The 24,746-nt window shown below is 32.6% G+C and overlaps 1 protein-coding gene across 2 annotated transcripts in view; it reads left to right on the forward strand.

Annotated features, from left to right (window-relative positions):
* The first annotated feature begins 13,916 nt into the window (after positions 1–13,916).
* LOC115443165 (5-hydroxytryptamine receptor) overlaps positions 13,917–24,746 on the forward strand; it is a 41,524-nt gene continuing 30,694 nt past the window's right edge. The window contains exon 1 of one of the 2 annotated variants that reach the window (XM_037439704.1): positions 13,917–14,253. The gene's annotated coding sequence lies outside the window, so the exon portion shown is untranslated. The remainder of the gene's footprint in view (positions 14,254–24,746) is intronic. The other variant, XM_030168448.2, reaches the window with a different exon arrangement.

Genomic DNA, 24,746 nt, shown 5'->3' on the forward strand with positions numbered 1-24,746 from the left:
AGGTAATTTTTTTACATGTGTAAGAGGCATGTGTTAAATTAATATCATCCATTCATAAGGTATATTTTATTAAGCCATATTAAACTCACCAACACGACTCAATCCCGAGATAAACATGGTCAAATTCCTATTACTATCAATGAAATTTGTACTGTCAGGTGTACAAACACTGACCACAATACAAAGATCCATGCAAATTACGAACAAACAACAAATTTTGGTTCTGTATACTGAGATAACGATGCACAGGCCGCCTGTACAAATTAACGAAGTATAAATGCTTTTACAGTTGAATTAAAGTTTTGAATAATTTATGAGGCCCCGTTACTTCAGAAATTATTTTTTCTATAAAGTTAGCCACTTGAATGTTGAAAGGGTGTTTGAAAAGGCTGTTAATATTTTGAGAAACATCAATCACAAACGGACAGATTGTCGATATATTGCCGGAGGTGCTCCTTATCCTTTATCGAATGATTTAATGGAAACACGGCAAATCCATTCTGGGCAATAAATAAAAAATAGGTTATTTCTGCAGGATTTAACGTGCTTAGGAATTATTTAACGCGAGTGGTTTCTGTTGCGTGTTGTATCTACGATCTTCAAACTTACAGGTATAAATAAAAATTATATATCTTTTCTGTATTTTCATTAAATTTCACTATTTTTGAATTGACTTCTTGAAATGGTACTGTTGAGATCACGGTAAGGTATAGTTCTTAAGTATTCATAAACAAAAATAATAAAAAAAAACAAATACCTAGATCATAGTTACGATTAAGAGGACAACAAAATTTTGTAGCGTAACTTAACGTACGGTATAAACAATTGTGTGATTTTTATTTCAGAAATCTTGAATGACCTTATACAAGTGAAACATCCTACGGTCATTCTATATTAACTAAATAGGTACATAAGTCATTACAACGATAAAGTTATTAATATTCGGTATTATAAAGATTACATTCTCGTCAATATATTTTTCACTTTTGTACTAGCAATGATTACATTTTGGGAGATTGCCTGTTCTAATACAGAAGCGATTCGCACATTAAATTCTAATAGAATAATAAAGCTAAGATTGACGGTTACTCATTTGATGGGTATCTACGTGAAAGGATATCACCACGTAAGTTGTTATTAATGCGGTAATCGTGGTAAGGGACTGATCCGACGCTATTAAGTGTAAATTGGTCATTTATAAGTGTTGGTTCGTAATAGAAGCAATATGTTGAGGGGCCTGCGACTTATCACGACATTTAAACTTATATTTTTCATGATCGCAGAGCGCTGATCCTTTTACTCTTTTCTCAGGCACGCCCAAGAATTCATGCTGATATTAAATTTCCTAAGAATAAGCTACTACTGAGTTGCTAAAAAATTCTAAGCAATATAACCTTGTTTTTTCCGTGAAATATAAGGATTACGGACATAACCATTGCAGGAGAAAATAAGGCTGTTAATTGTGGAAAATGAATTGAGTCATATACTTATTGCCTAAATGTTTTTTTTTATGTCGTATTATTATAAGCTTCTATACATATTTTTCTTCTTCGCTGTTGCACTCTTGATGAGAGGTCGTGGTCACAATGTGTCCTAAAGATGACATAGCTCCGCTGCCCGATCTCTCTTCACCTTTTTTTTTAAACGAAAATCGAGTACTTAAATTTACGAGGCTTCCCCGTCCGTTTTAATTTGGTCGGCCTACCTCATTGGTTCTGTTACGTGATTATATAAGTATAACATTAATAGTCTGTAGACTGTTATTTGTATGCCTGTTGTTTGTTCTTCTCCTCTTTCTGTTCCGGTTAGCCACGGTCCAAAGTGTCTTGTCCCATTGTCATTAAAATAAATAGTTATAATAAATATAATAGAGCAAGAGCCCGTGAACCCCAGACCTTCGTTATTTTATAAAAGCTGAAAGTTTGTCAGCGCATGCTCCCAACACAGGTAACAACGATGGGCCATTATGAAGTTTGGGCTACAGTGGCTTTGGCAGGTACACGGTATTAAAGGTGTGTAAATTCCATCTTATGGGTTCTCCTAATTTGTATTTAAAACAAAATTATGCGTCGCAAATTGAAATAGTAGATTTGCAAAATTTCTTCTTAATATAAACAGCATCCCATCAACGTTAACTTTCTCAAGTGAATGAGTCTCTCAGTAGCAATAAATCTGTTTTTATTATTTATTTGATGGAAATAAATTGCACATTTCTAGTGTTTTCCTTGAACGATTGCTTATTCACGCAGTAACAAAGAAAGTTGTGCGAGTATTTTATAAAGAACATTATGAGTTGTTTCTGTGAAGTAAAACATTTCCTTATGTATTGCGTCTTGGACTATTTATGTATTGCTTATGACTAGACTTCTATGATGGGGTTTTGTAGGGTTAAATTTTGGGCTCGGGCGAAATCAATTACTAAATACATATACAATCGCAATAACAAAGCTACGACATATTGATGTTTCGTGATTTTGTTCTAACACTGGTAGATTCGCCTTATGTTATAGAAAACATACTTATAATTAGTACCAGTTATATCTACCTCTATATATTCAATCATAATTCGTAAATTAGGTGTAAAGTAAATAAAACCTTCACGATTTTAGTGCAGATATCAGTGGCGAAGACTCCATATAACACGATTCCTGCCGGCTTCCCTTCCGTAATTTGTGTAAAATCTAATAATTAGAACGATTTACAGACCGCCTTTATGGATATTACTACCTATATTATCATATTGTATTGGGTTCCCTTTTGGCAAATTTCATCCCTTCGCCATTGGTAGGTATAAACAATACAAGTCCACCTAAAAGACTCGACTTTGGACAGAATGTCTTTTTACAGTACGTAGATATTTTTATTTCGAAATAAATGTCGTCGTTAATTCTCAAGGTTCGACATCACGTAACGTTGGACGGCAGCCTGGCTAAAACTCCTAAGCTATCGTGGCTTCCACAAATTACAGATAAAAGAAATAGCATACAAAAGAAAGTCGCACATTTATTCTAAAAGATAAAGGCTGCCACCGTTATATAGAACCCAACCTCAAACTTTTACCAAAGCCTTCTAGAATTCGACTTTGTAATGGAACAATTTGTAAGTGGAGAATTTTTGATAAAATTTCAACTTAAGGCGTACAATATTCATGAAACAAAAGACGCGGTAAGAGCATTACCATATTTGAATGAATTAAATTTTCAATTTTTTAAGGAGAATGTAGCTTTTTATAAGTGTTCTAGCTTTTAAGAAGCAATTAAAATTATTGAGCAATTATGAAATGTTTTTTTCAACTTCTTTTGAAATTAATAATTTTAAATGAATCTTGTCAAAAGGTATTTGCGATACTGTTTTGTACCAGCGGTGAATTCGTATTATCCAAATACCGTGTATTTAGGTCGATGTAACATTCGCGTTTCTAGTTAATTTGTCATCGATATTTTGCAATTTGTGGCTTTACAAATGTCGTCGAACTCATTGATAAATTGGGTAGCGTTATTCAGCTTTACAATCAATGCTAATATACGTGAAATTTTAATATGTTGGCCACCGGGCTTGTGTAATAATACTATAGTATATGTAAGTATTTACTTTAACTGGTGAACGAATATATGTCCTGGCAGGCACGTTATGGTTAGTGTTATAATGAAAATAAGAAACATAATGTTCTAATATTTCTCTTTTGGAAAACAGGGGCAAGTCCACTGGTCAAATCCTTGGGAACCCAGAGTAGCCAGTGGAGCATAATACAATGGATAGGTCTCTTTTTTATATCAAACTTATAAGTTATTAGTAATGTCCATAATGCTTCAGGTAAATATATATTATGTAAGAATTATAGTCATAGTTGAGAGAGAAAAGAATGTAAGCAAAATACTTAAAAATTCTATACATAGTGAAGCTTTTATATCTATGTCTCTGAAATCGGTTCAAAACATTTTGTCCCAACTAAGTTTTCTGTAGATTTTCTCATGGCTCCGGATAAAGCTTAATGAACTCTTGAAGATTTTTGAAAAGTAAAAAGTATGCACGAAAAACATTTTGTAATTCTGTGGAGCAAAATAACTCAAAGTATTCTGTTCGTATATCCCACCCTAAAAGTTTTACGGCGCGTAAACAACCAGTTGAAATAATATAGAGGGGAATAAAACTGTATGTAAACATTTAAATATAGTAACGCTATATTATGTTTACCAGATTTATAACAATTGAAAACGATCAGTGATAGCATGGTCTCAAACTTACTAAATTTTTATACCATAATATTATAAATGCATTATCAAATATACTAAGAAGTATATATAACTCTAAATTTTTGTTGCGAATCACAATAAACCAAAGAAACAATTTATCACAGCGGCAATTATTATTAGATTAATCAAATATGCGCAATAAGGATTGTTATAAATTATATAGCTAATGTTGCTCACTTCGAAATCTGCTGTAACCTTAATTTGCTCATAATATAGCGTGCGGGCAAGGCCGCGAGCGTACACCCGCGTACATTTATTGCTGAGTGCCAAAAATTACGTTTCTACTTACGTGCAAGTGGTGTTTACGGCACATAAACGGCAAATGTTTTTGTGTATAATTCTCTGCGTAATGAAACACTTTTGCGTTGACTCTCGTTTTGTTCAGTACAAAGGCATTTTAATTAACAATACATAAACCACTGAATGGGATGAAGGTAGGTTCGTGAAATCTAAATAGTGTTATAATGTAGCTATAGAGTCTGTAGTTGGTTATATTTAATATTCTTTTCATTATGTCAAAATCATTTTAGCGTGTTTACGTCATTATTACTAGATAAATCTAAGTTTAATAAACTTCTGTTTACGAGCAATGACTTTCATGTAAGACGCGTTTTAAAACGCAAAAACCTTATAGAAAGTTTCATAAAGAATAACGTTTGCTTTAATTAAATATGGATGATTGAAATTATAATTCCTTTGGTAAAATGGGTCTTGTTTGTTACCAAGTAGCAAGAAAATTCACTTTCAATTAAATTGGATAGTGTGCTTAGCATTTCATAAAGCATGGACCGTTAATGGAGCGTTTTCATTTTAGTTTCCTCCTTTATTAATTTTTAAAAGGTTTGCTGTGTTAAAGGAATAACTTTTAAAATAAGTTTAAATTGTAATAATTCGTTTCAAGCCTCAGTCATAAAATATCAATTAAAATAACAAAAAAGAGCGGCAGCCTGCAAACCTTGCTGAATTTCGAATGGTAGATCCCTGATAAGGGTGCCAGATTTTATAAAATTATTTTAATTTCGAAGTGCTAAAAAATTTACGATGACTAAGTAAGAAAAGTAATTCATAATTTTTTCTACTTCTTAAGTTTTCGGTTATGATTAGATTTCTTATACACATTAATACACGCAGTATTATATATAGTCCTTACAGAAGAACTCTTTATAATTTATATATTAAAAAAATATATACATATAGTTTTTATAATAATAAAATTAGTAATTAGTAGAAATAGTAAGCAGTGAACAGTGTAGCCACGAGATTCTGTTTCAGATCGATCACATAAGTATTTCGTGTTTCGTAGTCCATTATGGCTACGCCTCTACAACTTAGTGCTACGAAAATAAACTTTATGTACCGTAATATGTACAAGTGTTTGTTATGAAATTCTGTATTGATGTTTATTTTAACATACCTATTTACTCGTGATTTACCATGAAGGTCACTTACCGGAATAAAGTCTTACTGCGTATTTTCCAGACTTAAAAATATGTAGGTATAATCTAGGACTTCGTGTATCTTCGTTTCGTATTGTATTGCGATCCATTCAGTCGTTGACAACGTGATTATATAGTTATATTAATATTATATAAGTAATATATGTATATGTCTACAATTCACATTATAGTAACTAAGCTGTTAGCGCAAATGAAGTGAGATGATTGCGGTTAGTGGTCACTTCTTAGATGTATGTAGAAAGGAAAATCTCAAGACAGAGAATAGACACAAAATACATTACACGCAATAAACAAAAATAAAATTATTTAAAAAAGGAACTTTAAATTATTTAAATGCCATAGGTCATAAATGCTTTTTATACGGGCTACATGACTAATAAATGCTTTTATTTAATTTGATATTTATATCCCGGGAAGGTATAACGGAAATTTATGTTCTGTTTAAACTTGACAGCTAACATGCGTCCGATTTTACGAGATCCGGCCAATGTGTCACTACTCGACAACCGATCAGATAGTACGCTAATAGCCGTGTAGAGTTACGTAGTGATGGGAAAACAAACCAACGTAAATATTCAAATTTATATCAATGGTAAATTCTTTTGTATAGATATCGGTGGCGCTGGGTCCATATAACCCGATTCCTGCCGGCGTCCCTTTGGTAATTGATGTAAAACCTCATTATCATTAGAACGAATTCCAGACCGCATTTATTCACATTATTAATATTTATAAATTGTGTCGGGTTGCCTTTCCGAAAAATTCACCCTTCGCCTCTGACAAGTACCTTATTGAATTGCTATAAATAGTCATTTAATGGCCTGTTTCGTAATGTTCAAGTAAATGTTATCCACTGGTTAAAGTATAAGATAGTTAATGATTAATGCACTCTTTTGTTTACAATTTATTTGGGAGCTTGTCTTTTGTATTTGGTCGTATTGTATTATATTTGACGATTAGCGTTCACACAGACATCGTGAATGGCCCTAACAATAATAGGAAGTAATGAGAATTACTAAATATAGTTTATTTTTATAGGTTCCCAAAACTGGCTATTACTTAACAGTTACGATTTAGACAACGCATTCATTGTACAACATAATATTTGTACACACTAAAATATGTGAACACAACACGCGCAAAAAAGGAACTAATTACAACCTCTTACAAAACAAACAGCTTTAAAAAAACATACAATGATTATTAAGATTATAATCAGTACGTACGAACTAAATTAATATATCTTATTGAAAATAAAAACCACAAATATGCAATTAAAAGCTGAACATTTCATCTGCGGTCCAAACAGCAGTTGTGGAGAGGAAACCCCCCTAACTTCATTTGTCCACTAACAATTAGGTCGGTGCGGTGGACAGCGAACTCAATAAACTGAATAGAATTTAGGTCCGTGTTGCACCGTAGAGTGAACAACGAAATATGATTACTCACGTTTTGATATACATAGTTACTAGGTGGTAACTGTTTCTTGTATGTGAGGTGTGGTCGGGTAGGCAAACATCGCAATGTTATTTCTGCCAACCAGCATTGTGCATCTGTCGAATTCTGGTTTGACGGACATTGCAGTTAATGTTAATTACTATTAATTACTTATCAGCGCAAGGATCATTGTATTGTTTTATGGCCGCCACGATTTTCTTTCTGCCGTCTTTCTTATTGAAACTGGGCTTGAAAGGCTCAACATAAGAACCCGAAAGAAATATGTGTGCCGACAATCAGTTCTACGTCAACACCGGACAAGTATGATGATTTACGTTTTTAATATAATTATAGACCTCGCTAATGCAGCTGCGAATAATGTAAGCAAAAAAAATATCACTGTGCTATCCGTGACTATGCGGCCACTATGAGGCTTACTGCAGAAATTCGCCGCACTGCAACGTGCTGCCATCCATCTAGCAACGACCATACCAAAATTAATGCATGCCATAAAATAGTCTTAATGTTCGTATAACCCTTATAGCATCATATGTATAGCTCGTTAACATTTAAGGTTGCTTACCTTTAATATCAGGGGAGCAGCTGAATGTAATGGGCTAAATCGCGGATCATTTCCGACCCCTAGTAATATGGTACTTACGACTTAAACCTCTAACACATTTTACCGATTCGTAATTACCGCTCTTCGTTTGGTCATTTCTTAGTGTTTTACTATTTGAGATAATTAATTTCCAAGTCTTTTTTATAACGTTGTATAAACGTAAACAAAAGGTATCGTGTGTCGCAGAGGTAGCGCGTGGCACCGCTCACCACAACACTGTAAATATACACCCACTTCTTGTTTTAATTCAAACCTTGTTTTATGTCTATGCTTAATTAAAACAGTAGGTAATTCCTTTGCGCTGGTAACGTGGCGAAAAACGTTTGATGCGGTTTCGTTGAATTAATACATCAGGCGCAAATAGCCCGCCTTTCAGTTTGATCAATGTGCAGAATGTGATAAATAAATATTAACGTTTGGAGAAACGTGTGTTTTGCTTTGTGTCGTGGTTTTTAGAAGGGGTTACTTGGTTGACGTAAAATTTTCTCATGGGTGTAACCCTTTGAAATTTTGCTCAAAAATTTAATTACGTATTACTTTATAGGCAATCGAACCAAGGAATTCAACGGCAATATAATGTGCGGGAACTAAATTAAGAACACACACTCACCTTTTTAATCTCTGAAGGGGTAGGCTGAGGCGTAATTGATGCACAGAGTGTCCACCGTGTGTATTCCATTTCATGATGTGATACGGGCAAGCCTATCGCCATAGCGAGCACAAATTTGAGTCTTCGGCCTGATACCAAATAGAAAATCTAATATCACTTCGCCCAACCCGGGGATCGAAAAAGTGACTTTAGCACTGCAGTTGAGCCGTCATACAACCGCGTCACTTGAATTTAGATTATGTCTCCAGAATCTGGATGAAGAAGTAGTAATAATTAATAAGAATCATAGTTAATATAACAAAAAGTATAAAAGAGAGCAATAGTTAAGAAAAAGGCGACTGCGAAAGTTGGGTCAGGTCAATACACGATCCTAAATGCGAACTCTAAGAAAGGTCAATTTCAATCACCCATCTGAAAACAAAGACGGAATCTCATCTTAAGGCGAAACGAATTCCAAAAAGCTAAAAGGATTCTGGAGTAATATGCTGTAAGTACACTCTGTGCGAAAAAAATCCAAAAAAGGGGACCGATTGTGGCAATCTTTTAAAAAAGTATATTATAACGTAATATGTTTAAGAAAACAATTACTATTAATTTACCTTTGACCGCTCATATCAAAAATGTATGATTTTTGTTATTTTTAACTTTTATAATTTAATTATTGGCAAGAATGTTAGTGTTCTTTCTGTTCGCTCATAATATACATATATTCAATATATGGAAGACATCTTCCATATATTGAAATAATGTACCAAGGAAACTCCAATTCATAGTTGTAAACAAAGCTATTCTCAATCTTTACTGCTGAGTTGCAGTTAGTTTCGAGCGGGTTTGCAGCTCTATTGTTTTCAGAGGTTAAACTGTGACAGCAGGGAGTATAACCACTATAAAAACTTCAGATCTACTTTAATAATAATGAATGAGTGCGAGCTATACTATATTTATAACAAATAAATAGTATGTATCTTTATCATAAAATTACTCGAAGTATGTACGGAAGTATACACGGAGCGAGTAGAGTATTATAATAGCAGATAAGAATATTATATCGTCCACAAAAAAAAATATTGTTATTAACTTTCACTGACATTGAAAAAGAATTCAGATACGACGTATGTCATATTCCAAATTCCAATTAGAGCCTATAATTTTATATCCTAGAATGATTAGAAAAAACAAGTAAAACTTCGCAGGTCACTGGAAATTACTATGTAATGACTGGCGAGTTCTTTACCTTTTAACATCAAAGCTTAAATATGTATTCGTGTTCCTCATTCAAGGTTTCTTATAAAATCATTAGACATGAAAGGAAACGACTACCGTTACCACAATTTTAAACTTAATAACATTTTATCTAAAGATCAGAAGATATTCCCTCGATAATTTCAATTTTGATACCAATAGAAATTACGACTGCGTAAATTTAATTTGATTTCCTTAGGAAAATTTTGGTGTCAATAGCAGGAAGTTAGAGATGATCAAAAGACATCAAAAGTGTGCGACAAAAATAATTGAGTGTTATTTACGTAGTCCGAACGTCAACTTGTTATTTGGGTAATGAGCAAATAATGACAAAACGTTCTAAATATTCACATATGCGAAATGTGTCGAATATTAAATTATTCAGAGAGAACAAGCGTTCGCGGCTCCGGAGTAAACCTTTGTTCGGCAGTTCTCGCGCGCGGATCATTCCGTGAATGCCAAAGGTCGCGTGCCTACCTTACATTGCAGTTTCTACATTTTCTAAGGTTTTTGAGTTATTGAAGTCGGTTTAATCCAGACTCGATGGATTTATCATTTGATTAGAATAATATACCTTAATTAATCTATACATTAACAAGCACTATTCTCATAGTAGGTTAATATTCTTATTGTTGTCATAAATAAGAAATTAATTCCAAAACGCGCACACTACAAATAAATAATATAAGGTGTTATGTTTTTCAGTCCTTCCGAAACAAAGCATCGAAACTTGTTACTAATATCGTCCCGAGATAAAACCGGAGACATAATATTATCGAAGCTAACGATGCGATATAAGCGCGTTATCGATTGTTCATTTCGGTAAGATAAATTGATTATTTCATTATATAACCGTTATTGGACCACTTTCGTCGGTAATTTCACTTTGAACTCTGTTATAAGGAAATAATACTTATTTAGTTCTATAATATTCGTTTTTAATATGGTAAAATATACTTAAATAGTAATTATAATTTATAATATTCTAGATTTTGTAGGTTTCAAATCAGTCATGTTTATTTAATTTAAGAAAAACTTTGCAAATGTTACTACCAGAATTTGAAATCTATAGTCGACGACTTTTAATTGAAGGACCATGGTTATCTAGCAAGGTCATTTTGATTTTTACCACATATTCTCAAGCAAGTAATTGATGGCTAGAGGTTATCTAGCGAGGTCATTATGATTTTTTCGACCACATGTTCCCAAGAAAACAATTTATGGCTAGATAATTAAATAGTAGAGTCACACTGTAGACAAAATTCGTACAGCATTAATGGGCCGTCTCGTCCGGAGAAGCACCACCGCCTCAGCGAAAACCAATTTGATATGACAGCTTGCTGCTGCGCTATAGTGAATGATGTTTCCGAAGGCCTACACAGTATTTTTCAGATATTTACCTAATTTTTCAGTATATTATAATGTTAGTGTTATGTTTACGTTGAATATTATAAATAAATAATATCTTCTTCAAAGTCAACGACGATATAAAAGCAAAGAAATAAAGCGCCCCTTTAACGATATCGAAGAATATAATCACTAAATTGCTGTCTAGTACCTATTTTCTTTTTCAACAAGGCAACAAAATTTTATTGTATTGTCTATAACAAGAAATAGAGAAAGGTATATTGTGCACCGGTACTCGACATAATATTAAATTTTAGTTCACCTTTAGCGGCTTTCAATTCCGTCAGTCTTTTAATGTACCTATAGAGTATAGACCATATTGTATTTCTACATAGCATAATACATATTTATATAACTCTCTTCACACTTTAGTTTACCATTTTTAAATAATTAAAATTATTATGTTATTTTTTACTAAAAAAATTATAACCCTTCTAAATGTTCCAAATAGCAAACTATTGTTTGACGAATGTCAGAAATTTGGAAAATTAACAATCCATGACTTATAATGTTATAATTATGATATAAGAATAAATTGGTCGACTAGTAGACTAAACCAAATTAAATACGCTATTCTTAAAAGTAATTGCCGTTTGTTTAATAGTGTTAATTGTGATTTGCAGTGATATAAGCTTTATACTGCCATTTTAAAATGTACTGCATATTATAAAACGACATATTTTGCTGAGCATAACTATTAATAATCGCGTATACCTATGATTATAACTGAAATATGGACGGATATTTCGAAACTGTATAGTTTGCTCGTTTTTCTACGCATTCTGAACAGGGAGCGTATACAGAGTTAATGGTCGATAAGATTGTTGTAAGCGTAATGGGTTTTAGCATATGAGCATAACAACATGATTGGCTAAACTGAAGTTATTTTGTTTCACGGGTCATTTATCATAGTCACCTTAAAATCTGCTACGGATAGCTCACTAATACTCATGCTAAGCGGAAGCAATATATTTGACGACAATAGGCGCAAGTTATCTAGTAATAGGAGCTAAAAACACTTAAGTGGATTAAATGTCTGACAAAAGCTGTTTATTGCACACAGTTAGTAGCCGACGCCGTCACAAACATACACTCTTTCTCAATACATATGTACTGTCATGTCTTCTTTTTTATGTAAGTTTTCGTAGGAGTGATTTACTCGTGTGCCTTTATTGTAAGAGGAATTTAATTTGAATTTATTGGATCCTTTTTCCTTGATAAATGTACTTAATGTACCTGAAAAATGTACTGGAATTCCATATGTTAAGTCCCAACAAAAATATACAGTATCCGACAATTGAATCTAAGTCAATCATCAAAAGTCGAGCTATATAGGTTTTATATGAATAGAAGGTGGGAAACCCAAGTTCAGTGCCTATATTTTTAGACATAGACCGCTACACATAAAGCTGACGGCAGAATAGATTTAGTCGATAACATTTTTTGTAAATGGGATCCATGTTTCTCACATTGGTCTTCAGGTTTACGTAAAGTGAGCTAGACTAGGGAGCTATGAAATATGGATTTACGAACGAATTTCATAACATTGTTGGTTTTGTAGTACGAAAGTTTGTGAGGTGGCACTTTATTTTAAGTTTGCGTTGATTTTATGAAATAGAAAAATTTTAAATGTTGAAAATTTTCACGCAGTCGCTGTCAGTCACGCAGATATATAATATTGTGTATATTTTATACTTTTATTTATAGTTTATACTTTATAATGATATAAATGCGAAAATGTTTAAAATGTTTGGATATTTGTGAAAAGTAGTTGTAGTATAGCTGAACGGATTTTGTTGAAATTTGACACACGTATAGATAATGTTCTGGATTTAAGTACATATTATATTATGATATTTTTTTCTCGGTTTTTGCTCTCTTGGGAAATATTTAAATTAAATCATTGTAGCGATATATCTATATCTATATCGCTACAATGATTATTGTAGTGGGACAGGTTTTCATGCCGGTAATTGCCACGAGCAACACCTACTAAGTAATATTATACTTAAACATTACAATAAAGTATACCATATTTTAAAATTAGTTTCGCATTTATGAGTAAGATATTTTAAATTTATTGAAAGAATCTGAAGTTCATACATTATGATCCTTATTACAAATGTGACAACGGTTTCAACGATAAATATTTAAATACATCTATGAATGCATAAATAGAGCGTATTTCTTATTACTTGCATGTTCAAGTTGCAAAAACCTCAAATTGCTCATTATTAAGAATTTTCTGACTAAAGTCAAACAGAGTACAACGATAATTAGGTTTGGTGAGCCACCTAGGCACGTGTAAAATATAATTGACAGGTAAACTACGCTAAATGCCAGAGATGCTTGACTCTGAAACATCTACCTATTGTTCGTAGGGATACATAAATCACATTTTAAATGATTGTAGATTTACATTTAAATATCTGGTACGCGATATTATTTGGAGCATTGCTCATTAATAATGATTATAATTAATTAATAGTATGATACGTGAGAGACTAACGTTAAGGAATCCCGATAATCCAAACGACGGATTCCAATTCCAATTAATATATATAGTAGTTAATATTCAATAGACAAATAAAATATTGTCATAAAACAAGATATAAACATACTTATTACTTAATGTATTAATGGGTGAGTGGTGAGTATACATTATATAGTAGGTATAAGTAAAGGTATGGCTGAAAAGCTCTAACTGTTGCAATGCGAAGTATGGTCCTGAGGATTTTGGAAGGTTTGTATGTGACGTCATTGGCGGCGAGGAGGTGGTGGAGTGACGAGGGGCGGCGGGCGAGTAGAGGACGTGGGGGGTTTACGAGAGGCGCGCGCCGCCGCTCGGCGGGCACCCCGGCCGCGCTCCGCTCCGCCGTGCCGCACCGCCGCGCTGTGTATCTGTACCTCTAGGTACTATCTGTTGCGCGCCGAGCGCGGTGGACGCGCCACGATCGCGCCGCACTCGCAACACGCGCCCGCCCGCCCTACACGGCACACGCAACCGTAAACAAATTACTGCGCAACCGTTGTCTAATAAATCACCATATTGTGAGACGTTACTCCACTCCAGCTTTCAATACTCTAGTGATTTATGAGTTTAAGTGACTTTTGTTGCCGTTTGACAGTGAACCAGCGTTAAGTGTGAAGCCGGGGGTAAACGGCCCGACAGCCACCCACGGACTGTAGTATTGCCGTAGTAAACCCGCCAGACTTGCTCACTGGGTAATGCACCGAGACATCGCTGCTCTTTAACCGCAAGTTGCATAGATTTAAGACATATATTTTTATTAATTTATTCACTTGCCTAATTTATATTATTTGAATTTGAACATTTACTCTCGCTTCCTTTACAATTTAACTTTCCAATTTAAATAAAACACAACCTATGCAATATAAGAAATGATCAAAGAATAGTCGAGGTAGAAGCAAACGTTTTAGCAAATTATATTTTTTATTGAACTCTTCGTTTACTCAATCATTACCCTGACTCCAACCCAAGGCAAAATATGTTGTTTACACAGCGATTTTTTTGCTTTGATACAAAAAACTTATAAGAGAAATTATACGTTGATAGTGGAGTACTTAAATATGGATCACACAGATAGATAATAAGTAGATATTGATTACAATCGATTTTTAACCTTGTACGGCAAACTACTTATCAAAATATTTTATCTACAAACAAGTAGTATTTGATGCAGTTGTATTTGACTCGTATTTATGATACATTTCAAACATTGTAAATAATAATGTTTTTAATAATTTTATGTTCTATAAGCAATGCCACTAGGCTTTGCTTTGTTATAAGAGAAATAATTAAACTTTCTCTACTGAAAGTCTACATAAACTAAACTCTTTCGTCATTTTAAAGCATTTGATCCACTTTGATGCAGTCTTCATTATCATTTAGAGAATTAGTAGGATAAATAGTATGGTTAGGTACGAACATATTACTGAATTCAATGAATCTTTGGTAATGTTGGTAAAAAATGACAGTGTTCATAGATGAAACAAACTAAGAATAAAGAAGGGTAAGGTTAGCTTCTTAAAATTATCTTTATTTATAATAATAATTTAGGATATCTATTCCATACATAACAGTTCTATAAACAATTATATAAATAAAGAAACAAGGATATACACATATATAATGTAAGAATTTGAGGACATAAAAAAAAGAAATAAAAATTCTAGTGCTAACTGAAAGCCTACTAAGAAGAAGTAGCCTATGCTCTTTCATAGGGTTTAAGTTCACTCTTTATCAAATCGCATCGAAATCAGTTTAGTGGATTAGCCTTAAAAATGTAACAGACAGATAAAGATACTTTTGCATTATATTATTACTACATTTATAGAAAACCATTCATTAGCAACCTTTATTCGGCCAAAAAATCTTATTATAGATAAGAGCAACGTATGACCCTTTCGTGACCTGTTAAGTCGTCTTTTCTTAGCCTTTCAGTTCATAAAGAAAATTATTCTCATAGAAAAACATAATAAATTAATGCGCTCTCGCTTTAGGTTCGTATTCTTTTAGGTTATTAGACTTGTAAGCAAAGTTAAATTTAACATAATGGTGGCTTTCATTGAATTGGGTGGAACATCAATCATTCGCTTTGGTCGTATGTGCTGACGCAGCATAACTTCACGGCTTGTAACTACTAACCGTAGCTCGTAGCCCTCGCTCTATACCTACATTTTACATACACGATCATTTAACACGAGTTAAATTAGGTTAGTTTATAATGGAATACAAATAAGTTTGTTAGAGCTATTTCTTGGACAATTTTATATTTCTTGTGATTATTATAGGCAATAGCTTTGAAATTCGGTGACGAACGATAATGTATGATTTGAAAAAACGATCTTGGCATTCACGATAGATTAATTAGAATGGTTCCTACCAATATTATAAATCTGAACATTTGTGAAAATAATATCTGTAAGTTTAAGAGACGCAAACGCCTAAGCCGCTGAATAAAATATGAAAATTGGCGTTCACAAGTCATAGATTAATTATACACACAAAAAACACGTCTCTTAAACTTACAGAAAAAAAAATCATAATTGAAATATGGATATTTCACACATTTCTGCGGGCAAAGCCGCGTTCAAAACTTAATAAACAATAATGTTTATTAAAGCTCGTCTACGTTACCAAGCGATTTTATCTTAGAAACAACAAACCTAAAGATTCTCTCAGCTCAGGTTATTGTTATAAACGAGTGTTTGTTTTCTGTTTAACTGAAAATTATATTCGGAACATCCATTATTCCGATCTGTGTTGCGATAGCGAAAGAGGTAAATAAAAAGGAAAACTTTTCTGAGATACGAGCTCTGTGGCGGTAATTTAATTTATTTTATCTATGTCTTTGTTTTATCCAAATTGTTTGTGTTGGGAACAAAAAATCTACCCAAGTTTACCCAGACGGCCAGTTATCGAAACTACGGAATAGTGAATGTAGGGACGGACTATTCGGAACATCACACAAATATCCGACGATGTGCTTACATGAGATTACGGGGTCGAGGGCTCTACTTGAACACAAAACCGTTCGATTATGTGCTGAACTTATTCTACATGATAGGACGAAAAGTATTTTTACACATATAGACTCCAATTTTCAGAATCATTGAGAGATTTGAACTTTTAAGATAATATTCGGTAAACGCTACAAAACTGCTATTAATCTGAGTACGGCTCAGATATCTACCGGTATTTATTCGAGGATTGGTGACCTCTAAGAATAAAAATATATTCTAATGCACTGAAAAACTTCTATCACTATAACTCCATCGAAACGAAGGCAAATAATTTGAAGCGCACTAGATTTCAAATGCAGTTAAGTGGGTAACTTTAGAAAAAAAACGGAATAGTGAAACAAACGAGCCGGTTGATTGATGGAAAACATGTAAGATAAACAATATTAACACCACCCAATCTATCTTTCAATTATACTGCATTCCGCTGCCCTTTTCTGATCATCCTGAAATATATTATTATGTTAATTCCAATAATGCCCACTAATTAAATTAAATGCAGTGACTTTCAAACTCTAAGTCGTTTAACACGTAATACCTAGTCAGTCAGGTATGAGCGTTGGCATCTAGGGTTTAGTAAAATTCGGTTTCTATTGTACTGTTTTTGGGCTAAGCTTTGGGTTTTGGGCAGTTGTTTACTACCACGTGAACAGGTGGCTTATGTCTTTTTTCACTTTTATTATAACAGGACTACAAAAATATTGAGGTTATGTTGTTTGACGGACAACAATTATAAATGCAAATTGTTTTTTATTATCGGTTGGTATTCGTTGATCTGGAAAAGATTTATCACTGTCTACTTCTTCACACCATCATCAAAATATTTCTGATTTTAAATAATATTTAACCAGTGAAATAAAATATAAAGAAGCCTATAGAAATAAAATATTAAAAAAAAATATGACCGAAACTGTTTTCGATAATTCGAAATGAAACCCTTAAATGATCGGACTAAAAGTAACAACTGGAATTTTTCCAAGTTCGAAATGGAAAAATATTAAAGTAGAATAACGCAACATTTATTGAGAACAGATTAAATTACTTTCATCATCGACAACATTTTACTCTTAGAGTGCATCACTAAAAGTAATTTGATTAAATTTCTGTTGTACATTCAATACAACTTTTATTTTGTTCAAAGCATCAAACAGTATTTATTTTTCTGCGCTATTTACTATATTTTCCAATAAGGGCAATGTATTAACTTTATCAAATTTAACCTATACCACATAATCCGAAACAACAGAATTGTATCTCCAGAACGCTGCATTAATAGAATGGATAAATTTAAATTGAGTACGTTAATTTAGTTGCAGACCAGCGGTTGTTGTACGTTGTGGAAGTTTGATAACGTTGCGGTCTACGCTTGTCATGTTTAGGGGTAGCAACTGAACAGGAAAAAAATCGAGATTACATTTTGAATTGTGTTCCATTTTCTAGTGAAACTTGCACTTTTGAAAATCGATTTATTGACTTAGTTGCGTAATTTTAAAATAAATTTATATTCGGCCTTGATAGCGACCACTATACACAAGGTGTTAAAATCCGCCACAGTGCCCCACGTAAGTGTGTCGCGTTCCGGGATCAGTTTGGTATATCCAGTTCCAACAGGCCGGCATAATTGTGTCGACTGCCAATAGGTAATTCCTCTATCGTCGGTTGACATTCTAGACCTCACTCCACTTATGATCAGGTGCAGTAGGGCACATTGCCGTGCACGAATGAAAAAAAGAAAAAAATAATAAAGAAATTGAAACAGAAAACAGATCATAATTGCGGTCACTTACTTAATAACATTCCAGGACAATGCCAGATGGAGCCATCTACATACTAACACATTTTTTTTAAAATTTAAAATATTATATCCAATGGGTTTTAATTTCTTCTTTTAATAGGTACCAAATAAATACACTATAATAGTGGTGAATCCTTAATTGGTAATACCTCGCTCGATATAAATATTCCTACAATTCAACAATTCACGTCGATAATGAATACAAAACGTAAACCTAATGAAATAAGTGAAGCCTTTCATTGTCACGAATATTTTTAAATGCAGTAAGTACTTATGTAATAATAACTGAAACTGATGTTATTAAGTTATTACAGTAATAATGTTCAATGTTTATTTCTTTTTATTTTTATATTTCACTGGTTACCAAAATACGTGAAATTATTTTCAATCCACGTGTAAACAAAGACTACCTATGTTATATTCTTTTAGGAAATATTTCCATCAATTACATTTCCATTTGATTGGGTTTACTCTAAAGCTGAATATATAAAATGTGATTCAAATGTTATAGCGGAATCTGAAAATAAAAATACAAACTCCTAAATGAATTATATCGCTTGTACGTTATCGTATTGGAACAGTTGTGCTCTTATTTGTTTACGAATGCAAGGAAAATAAGTGCACAAAACATTATAAAATAATAATAACCTGTATAATTTTTGTCATAACTACACTTAAAACTTCATTACCTTAGCACTGACTTCAGGAATTAGGTACACTAACTCTATTCTTTTTCACCTACGAAAATAATAACATAATTTATATTGTATATTATAAGTAAGTACCTGCATATATTGGTTTATTTTCGGAGGTAGTTTAAGTTTTGTTATCAGTTGTGCGCGTATTATCGTGCGGTCGTAGTCGAGTGATCAAGGTGAAAACTCCTGCTATTATTTCATTCAAACTAAGAGTATTGGGGAGTGTGCTGTTTTAAGTTACTCATTGATTATTGTACATATAATGACGGTGACTAAAGCAATGCGGAATCATGTTGCGGTTCCTATAGCAATTCAAAACCACTCAAAATCCTTCGGCATCACCTCATAAAGGCCGAAGTAGACGCAAAGGGTTTTAAGCAGCATAAGTCTATTGGATAGAATAATGGTTAAGGTTCAGCCCAGTGATCATGCGAGTGACAACTGGATCAAAGGACAAATAGACCCGTCCTTTCCATAGAACTCGGATATCATATGGAATTTTTCCGCGAAAAAAACATAGGTTTTGTTTAACATTTATGCATAAATAATTAAAATCTAGTCAATAGCTAAGAGTGACGGGATGCTTCTCAAATTTCCATTAAGTTTACTTTGAAGATAAACAACTTTTAAAATCCTTTTGTTTAAATAGGTCTGTATTAGTGAGATTAGTCTAATAAATCTAATAATAATTTGAGCCGCAAGTCTAATTTATTGCTTTATTTTAATACCATTAAACCTTGCTTGAAAATTGAGAGGACAATTCAATATTAATGAAAATAGATTCTACAAAGTGGGTATATCTATATACCTACATTTTTCGTGTATGTTATGCGTAAGTTATAATTTATACTAACTCGCCTATTATTGCCAGCCGCCACCAATTTTTCATAGACCCTTGATGTTGTTACAATGGTAAAGTAATCATATAGTTTATCTTATCTTATTAATATTATAATGTTCTAGTAGTATCTTTTCTCAAATCTCATCTTAGGTATTAATATTATAACAGTTTATGAAAATTATATTCTGGCCATTTGCTCTTGTAGGTCATAATTGCTTTTTGTCTGGATTTTGTGTATAGATGGCACTGACTTCATGCAGATTACGTGATTGATTGTTTTAGGGCCTTTTATAACGGGATAGGTTTTCAACGCGGGCGAAGCCGAGAGCAATGTTTAAATGTGCTTTATTTCTGGTTTTCCTAGAGTCTCCGCTAAACTAAAACCATTTGTACTTTTTGACATAAAAAACATAAAATTCATTGAGATTAATTAATAATTGGTTTACGAGTTTAAATGTTACAAACATCCAAACATATTCTGTTTTTTGTTTAGAGGGAGAAAAATCCTTGCAATTTGAATAAATCTTCACATAAAAATGAATATAGATTCGTGACGTTACGATGAAAAATTTTAATTTTTAAAGAAGGAAAGAACTATATTATCTTCCTCTGATTAAAACATATTCAACAATCAACAGTTGATGCCCTGTTTGTCCTGGGTGGATAGCCTTTTTATTCATTTCATTCAGAATGACAAATAGGGGTTCTTATGACTTTACTTCTCCGCTTACGTAAGCTAATCTTCGTAATGTGGCTCCACATATTTTACGAAATTTTTTCATACCAACAGAATTCAATGACAGTGGGCTTACGCGACTTTATATTCCCGACAAAGAATGAACGAAAATCCTATGGGAATGAATTATCTAAGCGAGAGGCAGACTCGTCACTATGCCTGGATTTTTACCTGCCGCCTGACGGATGACGTAATTCAATAAAAAAATCTACATGTTAGCTTCAGTTAAACCGTTCATTTGGTAACATTTTATAATTCTTTTTACAATACTCCTAACAAATACACGCACGTTAAGTTATTTTAGTTTTGTCGTCGCATGTTAAAGGACATTTAGCGCAAGAGAAAGCTAGACCAATAAAACTTGTTAAGTGTAAAAAAGAAAAGTGTATAATTGTGTGTTTATGTAAAGCGCTGAATGTAAGTGGAGCTATGGTATCTATTATTAATATCTATTGGGCATTAGGACCCCTAACAAGTGATGTCTCAGGATGACGCGTGCGGTTTAGTTCCATGTAGCGCATTGTAAACTTCTGCGTGCTCAGCTTTCGAGGCGCTCACCAACTAGTTGCGTGCTTGTATCATCATTTAGGTTTGTTTTTACATAACTCTAAGAAATTACTAGAAATGAAAAAAGACAAAGAGTAGTCTAGTTGTTCATAGATTAAAAACTATAAGTTATTTAAAGTTTACATTGTTAATCTGCACCTAATCCTACTATCTGAGGTAAATAATCTTTATTTATGTTTCATAAAGTATTCATATTTTCATTGAAGGCTAAACTGAAGGATGAACTTGATAGATTATACAACACATATGTTTTATAAAACATTCGCTTTTAATTAAGTACCAAGAAAATAGCATTATGCTACCGTTTCTGAAATATAATTAACAAAAAACTATCATAAATTATAATTATTTAAAAAACATTAAGAATTTTGGGTCCAAGTTCCATTGAATTATTATAATATGGTGTATTATTGAATTATTATATTATAAAAAATGTTAAATTTCATAGCTTAGTCGCTCTCGCCCTCCTGAGACATCTGTTGTAGATACACGTGTAATTCTTTGCAAAGGAAAAGTAACGCCCAGACAACATAGAGGCTAATCGATTAATTAACAGTTGATTTGATCACTATTTATTTATTTTTGGTCTGATTCGTTGTCATAATATACATAATAGTAAACAAAATGATACACTAAAGTATATCCTGATTTCACATGCATATACGTATTTTATTTTACACAATAAATATAAAGAATGCGGTGAATAACATAAAAGCCGGATTAAGCTCTGTTATATGGCAAAGATCGCGAAATATGAATACTTAAATTCCCGTCGTAGGTATAACTAATTTTTGTATACGTAATTTTTCTGAGAGCTCGGAAGATGTTTCCTTTGTGTTGGTGAACGTTATTATTTTGGGAAACAAGTAATTCATTCCTTCATATACACTTAAGTCATCTTTTTATGTGTTGATAGCACTCAAATTGTATGATATTGAAATTAGAAATTACCTTTATATGTACTTTTAGTACTAAATATATATTTTTAAACGTTTGCACTCTTCTAGGAGCACTAACGGCTCCTACTATGAGTTACGGAGAAAAGCACTTTAGGCGCTTTTATTTTTATATTGGACGGCACTCATAGTCCCATTTTTACCGTTTTATAACAAGAAAGTAGAAAAGAAATCATATCTTTGAAGATTAAGAACGGGACGGAGCGGTATCCATTCCGCAATCAAAATAGACGGCAGCGTTTAATTTAATAAATCTGTGGAATATATTTTTCAAAAGGCTCGCTTACAATGTTGTTTTCTAGGAACTGTCTAAGGCGAACATACACTTAATTTTCCTGGATCTGTGTTATTAAGTAAGTAAAACATTCTTCTTTAACGATGTTGCATTACAAGTAATACTCAGTTATTATTTAAAATTGCTTTTTAATGTGTTTGTCTATTAGTATATTAGATTTTAATATAATCAAATATGTATTATAAAATTACAAGCTTATAGTGATTATTGAAAAATGTACAAATTTATTCTGCGATTATATTATAGGTATTATTATAAGTTGACACTATTCACTGCTGGGCACTACTTAGAAATTTTATATAGGATTTTAGGGCTTAGTTCATTACTCTAGCTCAGTGCTTGTACACAGACTATCGGAATACTATTAAAATCATTAAAAATCGTGATCATAGTATTTAATAGTCACCATATCTGGTATAACATGTATTAGAGTCAGAATATGCATTTGTTTAGTCAAACATTGTAAAAATAATTGAATCTGTGCGATCACCGGCATTGAAAATTTCGCACATTATAAAAATAGTATTGTTCATCTATCACAATCTATATTTAATTTAATATATGGGTTTGACCTGTAATATTATTTTTAATTACTATCATGAGCGAAGCATAAAAATATGTGGGTACAAGATATAATTGACATTACAGTGTACAGTATTTTTTATCGAATGTGTACACAAAATTTGAAGTAGGTATGTGTGTATATCATCAAAACAAACAGCTTTCCCCTTCAAGCCAATCCAATTTTCTTCGATAATGTTTATCGAGGCTGCTGAATTGAAAAACGTTTATGATTTTATACTTCGATGATATAAGGCAGAAGGCTTAAATGTTTAAAAAATATTAAAAAAAGTCGTCGGCAGTAGTAGCAGGCTATCCTTACTCATGTTTGCGAAGAAAGCGTTACTAATAAGTTGTTCTCTTAGGATCTTAAGTTTGTCTATTCACTCTGAACATTTAAAGATATACATTAAATACCTACACTGTTTTCATTGAATGTCGCCGCAACATTTTTTTTATTCATCCTTCTATGATTCTATTTTTGAAATATAAACAGAACGTTTGAGACTTAATAACTCATTTGTGTTTAGAATATAATATGCGACAAAAAAAAAGTATTTTAAAAGTTGAAGCAAGAATGTCTAATCAATAGTTTAAATAAAACTTTTTTTCAATATATCTTTACTGTCATAAAGTAATACTAATATACTCATCTAATAAATGACATGTTTTGTATTAAAATAAAACGAATTACAGTGTAAACTCACGTATTAACAATAATTTTGAAAACACATAGGTTACACGATGTATTGATAACAATTGCAATTTAGTTGTTCCAAAGAAGATCATTTCAAGCGATTGATCTGTCATCCATTCGATTGATTTATTCTCTCAGTCAGGATTCAGGAACCATAAATAAAAAACATACATCAAATGTATTACGGGTTTCAATCTGTTTTAAAATATTGAATTTTGTATGATGTATGTTTAGCAATTGATGCTAGATTAAGTCTACCATGGCGGCGGTGACGTGCGGTGAAGTTCAGCGCTGTTTTTATCATATGCCGAGTTGGAGCCTTTTTGTGACAACTTTAATCATAAGAACTCGTTTTGTATGTTTTTATTGTATTCTAACGATTTTATCGGCACTAATAAATTGTCATATATGCTGTTTCGCAAGGCGCATTTAGAGGTTATTAATGTACATTTAATAATACTTAGTATTTAATATTAAACGGCCCCTTAATAAAAAATAAAATTGTAATACTACATTTCAGCTGCCTTGAATTTTCATTAAATTTCGATATGCCACGCTGTATTTCTGCATAGTTGAACAGATGGGTTCAGAAATCTCTATCGCAGCTTCCGTTTATACTTTCACGTATTAATGCTCTGGTAATCTAATGCTGTGCCAAAACCAGAGATTCCAATTATCTCGCAACGATCGAATCTCACTATACGTTGGGGATATTGTTATCTTTGCTAACTTCAATTAATAGAGAATATGGAAAACAACAACAGCAATTCTATCAAATATGGAATCGAATGCAACTTTGGCGTGCTTTAGATAACGAACATGCATAATTCCTAAACCATTTAAGTTTCAAGGTCTTTGTTTATTTGCATCGACTAGATCGCTGTAATAACACTGGTTTTAATAACGGAAAGAATGAACATTGAATAATTATATTTTAAATATCTTTGTGTCCACATTTTGCCATAAAATATTTATTACACGAAGACGGAGCCGAGTTACCGAGCCAAGTACAGTGAAAATAAGGGTCG

Source organism: Manduca sexta, chromosome 17 (assembly GCF_014839805.1).
Source record: "Manduca sexta isolate Smith_Timp_Sample1 chromosome 17, JHU_Msex_v1.0, whole genome shotgun sequence".
NCBI classification, from domain to species: domain Eukaryota; kingdom Metazoa; phylum Arthropoda; class Insecta; order Lepidoptera; family Sphingidae; genus Manduca; species Manduca sexta.